Source organism: Entelurus aequoreus, linkage group LG03, assembly GCF_033978785.1.
Source record: "Entelurus aequoreus isolate RoL-2023_Sb linkage group LG03, RoL_Eaeq_v1.1, whole genome shotgun sequence".
NCBI classification, from domain to species: Eukaryota; Metazoa; Chordata; class Actinopteri; order Syngnathiformes; family Syngnathidae; genus Entelurus; species Entelurus aequoreus.
Genome location: NC_084733.1, coordinates 48,654,426 through 48,663,821, shown reverse-complemented (window position 1 = coordinate 48,663,821; position 9,396 = coordinate 48,654,426). Strand labels below are relative to the sequence as shown.

Genomic DNA, 9,396 nt, shown 5'->3' with positions numbered 1-9,396 from the left:
CATTGAGCCATTCTAAGTCCCAGAGGAAATATTTGACCTTCCTGAAGAAGTGAAAACACCTTTCACCTACTTCAAAGAGATCTTCACGGATGAGATGGTGAAACACATTGTCTACCACACCAATTTCTATTCTGCCCAAGCATTGGGAGCACAAATCAAGACCAATGTCGCAGAGATGGAGCAGTTCCTGGCTTTTTTTGGGGGGGGATTAGAGGGGATATCCAAAATGGCGCATGCTCTGCTGCGACAGCACTGACCGTACCCTGTGTCTAGTGTCTTATGTATGTTTTATGTCCGTGCTTTACGTGTAACTGTCACATTGTATGTAGGCAAAAGTCAGACAGATCAGCTATGACAAGTTACAAGGTGATCGCCGCCTTTCTCACAATCTTATCGCTGATTTGTGATAGCCTAGCACTACAGCCCGACACCAACGACCGGCTACTCACCTACAGCCGAGATGAACTCCTGCTACATCGAGCCCCGCTGTGGAGTAACAGCAAGTCAGCCGTGGTCCTACCTTCGGAGCTTCGGCCGAGGAAAAGGGGAAGGCGTGGAGGCATCCGGAGCTGGGTAAGAAGACGTCCCTTTAAACCTCCTCTGCCCACCATCATCATGTCCAACGTACGATCACTCCGTAACAAGATGGATCTACTACATGCAAGGTGCCGTTTTGAAAGGGCCTTCAGAGACATCTGTATCATCGCTCTCAGTGAGACCTGGCTGGACGAGTCGGTTCCCGACTCTGAGGTGAGCCTGGACAATTTCACCATCGTCAGGTCCGACAGGACAAAGCACTCGGGGGAAGACGCGAGACGGTGGGGTCTGCCTTTACATCAACGACAGGTGGTGTAACAACATCAAAGTGTAAACCGTAAAGTGTGCACACCCAACCTGGAGTTGTTGACCCTGTCCCTCCGTCCCTTCTATCTCCCCCAGGAATTCCCCACTGTTGTGGTCAGCTGTATTTATGTAGACTCCAGTGCTAACATCAACACAGCAGCGGAGCTGATAGCCGAGGATGCTAATGCTATATTAGCTAAGTATCCGGGTGCTCCGCTGCTTTATATGGGGGACTTTAGTGGATGCAGACTGGACAATGTTTTACCATCTTTCGAAGAGTATGTGGACATTCCAACAAGAAGGGGAAACATATTGGACTTATGCTACGGGAACATCACCGATGCCTTCCGTGCCCGTTCACACCCTCCGCTCGGAGCTGCTGATCACAACGCCATCTGTTTACTTCCGTCATACAAACAGAAACTAAAGCGCCACAAACCACACTGCAGCAGTGGACGGAGGACGCCACCACTCAACTCCAAGGCTCCCTAGCTTGTACTGACTGGGCCATTTTTTATGGTAGTCTGAATGACAGGGTCTCTGTCATTATAGACTACATCAAATTCTGCATCAGCTCCACAATACCAACCAACACAATAAATATATATCCCAACTCCAAACCATGGATTACCCCACAATTAAAAAAGAGCCTGAGGGAAAAACATAAATCCTTCAGGCAACAGGACTGGGCCAGCCTCAAGGCAAAAAATAGGAATTTAAAAAACGAGGTATTTAAAGCAAAACTGGAGTACAAAAACAAACTGGAAACCGAATTCAGCAACATGAACACCAAGCAGGCCTTTCAGAAGGTGAAAACCCTGACAGGATGCCAACCAAAAACATCATGCACTGTCAGTGACCCGGAAATCCTCTCTAAAGACCTGAACACATTTTTTTACCCGTTTTGATCATTTGGACTTCTCACCAGAGTGTCAGGACCTACTGAGAGCCCTCCCACCACTACCCACACAGCAGAAGACTGCTATACGGATCCGCCTTCAAGTCGCCCAACCCGCGTTACTGTCACATTCGTTTTGGCTCCGCCTAGAGGATACAGCTCCGCCTCTGAAAATTGTACGGTCAGACAGCTGATCCTGAGCAGACCCGTGTCTGATTCGCGTACGCGGACGCGCAAACTAACCCGTTTGAGTTATAGGCTCCGCCTACGCGCGCTGAGCCGACCAATGTCTGCACCCGCAGACGTGGACGCACCTACTAGCGTGTACGCGCATGAGCCAATCGATCATTTCTGGACTTTCTTTGCTGGAACACAAACGTAAGTATAGATTTATTGCTACATTCGCAGTAAAGATCGGCCTTTGTGTTTCCATCATCATTTATGTATGATTGTAATGACCTTGTTTGATATTAGGACTAGCAGTAAAACTTTATATTCTGTAAAAAAAGGCTATTTTATTTAAAATGGAATAGCAATTTCGGCAGAATATGTTATGGTAGTTAAGTAAAGTTTCTTTGCTGTGTATTTTTCTTGATGCGACGCAAGTTTCCATTCACTCCCAGCGCCGCCTCCCAGAATGCTTTGCATGGGGACGTGCGTCTGACGTCACGTATCCAGAAAATTCAAAATGGCTGCACGCGGGAGGTGAGGCGGGACCGAAGAAAAGTGGAAAAGAGTGTTATTCGTCAAAAAACCCACACAACGACGGTCATTTTTTCGCCGTGCTATTGTAAAATTGTCTTTTATCTGTGTTTTGTGTTCCGGGGGACCCCGACTCCAGAATTTGAAAGTTTCCAGTGTGAAGCCGGTGAGTAGTAGTAGTAGTAAATGAACGTTTCAAAAGTTCAATACAGTTAACTTAGGCTATCTTTTGTTAGACGCTGTGAATGTGTGTAAGTTACATGCTACCAGTGGCGTGCGGTGAGGTTAATGTCTGGTGAGGCACGACTGCATCATCACAGTCAGATTTACAAACATATGAACCTGCAGTGCAGGTGTACCTAATGTTGTGTCCCTGCGGTCGTTCGCGGCTCCTGCAGCGCGAGCATTGTTGTTTTTGCACTTTTTGGCTTCTTGTTAAGTGACTTTTTTTGGGTGGATTCGGTCTTGCACGTGGAGGGTTTGGGTGTGGGCTTTGGTTGGTGTGGCCGCGGCGCTCCCGTCGGGGGTGTATTCTGCGGCGGAGGTGCTTGGCACCAGGAGGCGGGGTTATGAGACGAGCCTCCACTTTTATGATCGCTCAGCACAAGAAATATGTTACACACATACAGATGTTGACAAAATACACTGTACATTATATACCTCAGCTAACTAAACTATGGAAATGTATAATATAATTAATATAGGAATACGGTCTCACTGCACAGCAGGCCAGCAGTTAGCCGAGTCATTGCGCACAATCCATGTTGAGGCACGACGCAGTGACGTGCCTCAACTGGCTGCTGATCACCGCACCGTCTCTTCTCAGTATTTGAACGGCAAATGTGAAAATAAAAATAATCTAAAACTGGTGAAGTTAAATGGAAAATAACTTCAGTATTATCACTGGATACATATAACAATTTAATTTTTTTTTTTTTCTTTTCACTTTTTTTTCTTTCCATCATGGCAGGTGAGGCCGTGCCTCCCCTGCCTCTAGTGACGGCACGCCACTGCATGCTAGGATATTCCACATATTTCCAACTAGTTGAAACGAAAGCGAATTACTTTATTGTCAGTGTTGTTTAGGCCCAGGTCGCTAACGTTACTGCGTTAGTCAACAACGTAACGTTAACGGAGTGGAAACAGCCGTTCTTTGCTATTAATATGAGTGTATATTATTTATTTCTTTATTCTTTAGTGGAGCTCGAGATCCTGTTTACTGTGGACTAGCTGTGTGTGACGCCCTGTTGTTTTTGTTTCCATTCAAAAAAAAAAAAAAAGGTATGTCTATTATGTGTTAATTGTAGAAAAAAATATAAAATGAGGTGATGTGGGTGGGAAAAATTGCTGCACATATTTAGGATCCTTTTTCTTGATCTATATTTTTGTTATTTGCTGATGTATATATTTTATATACTGTTTTTTATTTAAAAAATTTATTAGAGACTATTGTATGCTTTATTTACCTTTTTTATGATTATTATTTTATTTACTCTTATTATTATTATTTCCACATGTAAGCATAAATAATTGATCATATTAGTACATTGTTTGATTGCTTTGCTTAATCCATTCCATAATTTAATTCCACATACTGATATACTGAAGGTCTTAAGTGTTGTACGTGCGTACACATGTTTTAAAATACATTTCTCTCTAAGATTATATTTGTACTTTTTTTTTTTAGAAGAATTGTTGTATATTCTTGGGTAGCAGGTTATAGTTTGCTTTGTTTATAATTTTAGCTGTTTGAAAATTCACTGTCGTGGAATTTCAGTATCTTTGATCCAATAAATAAAGGATTTGTATGTTCTCTATATCCAACATTATATATTATTCTAACTGATCTTTTTTGTAACACTGTTAATGAATGAAGTGTACTTTTGTAATTATTTCCCCATATTTCTACACAATAACTCCGATATGTAACACTAGTGAGCAGTAGAGAATATGAAGTGATTTTTTGTCTAGAACATATTTTGCTTTATTCATTATTGACGTGTTTCTTGCTACTTTATGTTGTATATTTTTTACTTGAGATTTCCAGTTCAATTTATCATCAATCATTATACCTAGAAATTTGGTTTCATTTACTCTTTAAATTTCCGTCTATTTGTATTTGTGTTTGACTTTCTCTTCTACTGTTACCATATAGCATTATTTTAGTTTTACTGAGATTCAACGATAGTCTGTTTTTGTCAAACCATCTTTTTAATTTGTTAATTTCTTCTGTTATTATTTCTATTATCTTCTGTGTGTTCTCTCCTGAACAAAACGCTGTTGTATCATCCGCAAATAATACTAACTTTAAATCTTTTGTAACTTTACAAATGTCATTTATATAGACATTGAATAATTTAGGTCCTAATATTGATCCCTGACCCTGAGGTACACCACAGGATATATTTAGCGTTGTAGACGTGTGTTCGCCTAGCTTCACGTATTGTTTCCTGTTCGTTAGATAACTTCTTATCCAATTTAAGACTAACCCTCTGATGCCATATCGTTCTAGTTTTTAGATTAAAATATTATGATTAATTGTGTCAAATGCTTTAGTTGGATCCATAAAAACTGCTGTCGCACATTTTTTACTATCTATTGCATTGGTAATTTCTTCTGTAATTTCAATTAAAGCAAATGAAGCTGAAACATTAGCTCTGTATCCATATTGGTTCTCTTCGAGTATTCTATTTTTATTTATGAAACTCTCTAATCTGTTATTGAACAGTTTTTAAATGATTTTAGAAAATTGTGGAAGTAAAGAAACAGGTCTATAATTTGTAAATTGATGTTTGTCTCCAGTCTTATAAATTGGTGCAACTTTAGCTATTTTCATTTTGTTTGGAAATTTACCTATTTGAAATTATAGGTTACTAATATACATCAATGGTCCTGAGATCTCTTCAATAACCTTTTTTATCGTTTCCATATCAATTCCGTTACAATCAGTTGAAGTCTTAGATTTAAACATTTTTCACGATTGTAACTATTTCCTTCTGTGTCACATTACTGAGGAACATGGAGTTGGGATTTGCAATCTGAGGCAGAGAATGAGGAGCTGCCAGAAAAAAGGAACAGGAAGCCAGTGTAAGTGTGTTCAGTCTTGTTTTTGTCATGTTTCTACAGTAATAGGAAGGTTATTTCCGGTAGCATTCAAAAATAGACCAAATATGCTTGTACTATATGTATATTTGGCAATTTTGGGATTGCAATAATCCTAATGATATGGTTACCCAACAGCCATCGTCTCGGGCACTCGGATGATAGCGAAGAAGACCCGGGAAATGGTGACCTCGCATCTCTGGGGTTGGCAAGCCAATTGCACAGGCATTGTAAGGAATAATCTCTTAACATCGAAAAAAAACGAACCAACCATATTAATATTAAAGATATGGTTAACATTCTTAGTGCTAAAGATGTTCCCCTCTCCTTGTGTCCCTTCTCCCAGCTCCACCGTCTCGCCGAGTGCCAGCAAGAGTCATGAGTACTTGTCAACTCGACTCCTCAACTGGAGATAACTTTCTAGGTAAAGACTGATCTCTGAAATAATATCTCAGCATCCAGTAACCATGGTTAACAGATCACAACCATTTAATACCAATTTATCTCCCTTAGCACCTCACCATGGGGAAGGACGTATTCATATGCCTTCACCAGCACCTGCATTAAACATGCAGAGAGTTACACAAGGTAGGGAGTGATCTCTGTATACACTACACCCATAATTTCAAACCCTACTTTACGATTGAGCTGAAGTTCTGACTATTATGACCTGTACTTTTAACTTTTTTATAGTTCTTACCACCTTGGGGCACCATTCAGGTAAAATCTCAACTCATCTTACTTGCTTATTTGTATACACTAACACTTGTGCATGCTTTTGTCCACGTTGTTCCTTTGACGATGAATAAATACCCCTTTTCTTTCTTTCTACATTAAAGATGCCTTTTCATCTGATTAAATTTATAATGAACAGGGACATTGCGGTTGTCCCAAGTGGATGGTATGATGATGGGATGGTTTTCTGGCCCAGCTATAAAAACACCGACGGAATTAAAAGGGCCGCTTTAAATGAGGAGCAGCATTAGCCAAACTGGCCAAGATTTGACGTTTCTGTTGTCCGAACTTGTGGTATGCAAATCCATAAATTTCTTGTTTAAAAATAACGTCATAATTGCTTCTCTTTATGCTTGGAATAACCTATTGTGTCTGTTCTGACCAGGTCTCTTGTAAGAGAGAGACCTGATTTATTTTTTATTTATATTTAGTGCTAAAGATATTCCCCTCTCCTTGTATCCCTTCTCCCAGCTCCACCGTCTCGCCGAGTGCCAGCAAGAGTCATGAGTACTTGTCAACTCGACTCCTCAACTGGAGATGACTTTCTAGGTAAAGACTGATCTCCGAAATAATATCTCAGCATCCAGTAACCATGGTTAACAGATCACAACCATTTAATACCAATTTTACCTTCACCAGCACCTGCATTAAACATGCAGAGAGTTACACAAGGAAGGGACTGATCTCTGAAATATTACTGTATAGATAGGCCCCTTGGGTATTATCAGTCATGGTTAACTGATGACTCTCTCACAATGCCCACCTCACTAGGAACGGCAGTCCCTCCTCGACTCCCTCCAACCCCCTCACCAGCAGCCCTCAAAATGTGGCAGACAGAGGAGCCTGGATCCAGCCTGGCCTACAGGCCAACATGGCGAGGGGGAAGAATGGCCGACAACAATTCCTGCTCTGGTGAGCAATAACTGACAAATACCGGATGGTCATTCTGTGCCACAAATTTTGGAAAAAATTCAAATTCACAAGCAATCACATATTTTGTTCAAACTGTGTCAATAACTTTTGTCATTAACTAAGGTCAATAGCTAATGTCAGGATTATGAGTAATGAGGGTAAACACTGAAACATGTTAATTTTATACTGCTGTTTGTCAACAGCGCCTGAGGTAATCCAGATCATTAGCCTGCTGGAACATATGAAGCACAACCAAGACTAGCTGATTGCGAAGGTAAACTTCTTAAGCCTTGAATAGGTCAATAATTCATAATGACATTGATTTTGATTCATTATTATTTTTTAAAGAAAGAAACAGCCTACATGGCAGCTTTGTGTGATTAGAGTAAACATTGCTACATTTTCTTGTTACATTTCACCTGTTTGTGTCACGTGGAGGGGTCGCAGCTGGCTGCCGGGTTGTTCTTCCAATGCAAAAACGGCTCCGGACGACAGCTTGAAGGTGAGCTTGGATTTATTAAACATAAATCACTCACACTATCACAAACGCAAACAATAAACAAAAAAGGCAAGCGTGCCTAAAATACAAAAGAAGCTGCTAGTTAGCAGAAGCTAGGACATGGACTATGAAAACTTACTTGGTCAACAAGGGACATGAACCGGTGTGACAAAGACAATGAACGCAGAACGAGTGAACAGAAAGAAAGACTTAAATAACCCAGACATGATTAACAACAGGTGCGTGACTCAAAACGTGAAACAGGTGCGTGACATGACAGGTGAAAACTAATGGGTGACCATGGAAACCAAACAAAACAAAGTGCAACCAGGAACTAAAGAGAGTCCAAAAACCAAGCAAAACATGGCCAAACAAAAAAATGATTAACACATGACAGTTTGCTCTTTAAATACCACTTTTAATGTTTTTTATTTATTTCAATTGTATTTTTTAAAAATGTGCCCTGGGGCCGTTAAAAAATGACCTGCAGGCCGCAAATGGCCCCCGGGCCGCACTTTGGATACCCCTGGCCTACAAATATAATAAGAAAACAATGTCAACCTCCCAAAGTTGGGTTATGGATATTTATTTATGCCCCCCCAACCCCCCGCCGCCGTCATCCAACAGAGCCAAACAAGTACTCTGATCAAGGAACCAAATAACGATATTGTTTGAACATTTTGGATGTCTTGCACACCTATACCCTGATCACAAATTCATAGTTCACGCACCTTATTTTAACCACCTCCAGTAACTTTAAGTCATGTTTTTTTTTTCAAATGTAATCTCCTTAATACCTATCACATATTTTGTATTGTGTAAGCATACTTGGCTTTGGATGCTACATACCATAAACAAACGTATCTGTCTTGTAATCTTGTTTGATTACAGGTGCTGTGAGAAAAAATGTGTTGACAAGGTCAGCCACGGACGCTGAGGTTACCAAACACGCCATCAGGTGGTTCAACTTGGCGGGGGATCGGGCAACGAGGAGACGAGTCCCGCTTCCACCTCCTCAGGAGGAATAGAGATGTATATGTATAAATAAACAACCTTTTATTAGACTTCTTGTCATTCACCAGTTATTCATTTTCTGATATGTTAGCTGTGCATGGAGCAGCGTTTCCTTGAAGTTGTAGCCTAATAGATTAAATATGTATATTTACTTTTTATATATATATATTATATATTTACTTTATAGAGTGAATTGACCATTTTCTGTTTCTGCCTATTGACAATATTGTTAGTTTAAAAATACAAGGCAATGCATATGTAAGCCTATATTGCTGTAGTAGGGCCTAGTGAATTTTTTTGTTTCCTATTTTATCCTACAGCAAGAACAGAAGGGATTTTGAAAATAAGATAAAGGGGTCCAAAACGGCCAGATGAGCCAGGGTTTTTATGAGTCCGTTGCTGGCCCGCGGCGGGAGGTTAGGATTTGATCATGGGTGCGGAGTGGATACAGCGCGCCGCCACGGCGCACCCGCCGCAGAAATTAGGTTTTGATCACGGATGCGGAGCGGAAGCAGCGCGCCGCCACGGCGGATTCGCGACCCGCCTCCGTGGCGGATACGTTCCTGAGAGCAAGTGGACGCCGATACGGGTCCGTTTCGCGGTTCCGTTCCGGAAAGCGCGATACCTCCGCGGAGTGTTTTTGCTGTGTGGGTAGACCCTGAGGAACCGGCCCCATTCACAGAGGAGGAAG

At 41.2% G+C, this 9,396-nt stretch overlaps 2 long non-coding RNA genes across 2 annotated transcripts; both read left to right on the top strand.

Annotated features, from left to right (window-relative positions):
- The first annotated feature begins 5,134 nt into the window (after positions 1 to 5,134).
- Positions 5,135 to 7,466, top strand: LOC133645696 (uncharacterized). Its single transcript, XR_009825183.1, has 6 exons — positions 5,135 to 5,530; positions 5,684 to 5,775; positions 5,892 to 5,969; positions 6,059 to 6,133; positions 7,052 to 7,192; positions 7,396 to 7,466. It is a non-coding gene; the product is annotated as an uncharacterized LOC133645696 (long non-coding RNA).
- LOC133645697 (uncharacterized) lies at positions 6,265 to 6,958 on the top strand. Its single transcript, XR_009825184.1, has 3 exons — positions 6,265 to 6,574; positions 6,752 to 6,829; positions 6,920 to 6,958. It is a non-coding gene; the product is annotated as an uncharacterized LOC133645697 (long non-coding RNA).
- Positions 7,467 to 9,396: the final 1,930 nt, after the last annotated feature.